The sequence below is a fragment of the Miniopterus schreibersii genome, assembly GCF_964146895.1.
Source record: "Miniopterus schreibersii genome assembly, chromosome: 8".
NCBI lineage: Eukaryota > Metazoa > Chordata > Mammalia > Chiroptera > Miniopteridae > Miniopterus > Miniopterus schreibersii.
Window position 1 is genome coordinate 31204703 of NC_138109.1, and position 293 is coordinate 31204995.

The following is a 293-nucleotide window of genomic DNA, read 5'->3' on the forward strand; positions in this document are numbered from 1 at the left end:
CCTGTGGAGCCCAGCGTACCTAAGTCCGGCCTCAGAGGGACACTAGCCTGGCCAGGTGCTTCCTTGCTGCCGCCGCCTCTGCCTGGACCCCAGGGTGGGGGCCGGCATCACCCGCATCCTGCACCTGACTGCCTCTCATTTGACGCCTTGGGCCTAATAAGGACCCCAGCCAATGGCTGGGGACCACGCACTGGGAGTGCTGGAGAATGGAGGTGGGAGGGCCCCACTAAGTGTTGAGGGAGCTACAGGGCAGGGTCCCTGGGGAGCAGGAGAATGACAGCCAGCTGAGGCTG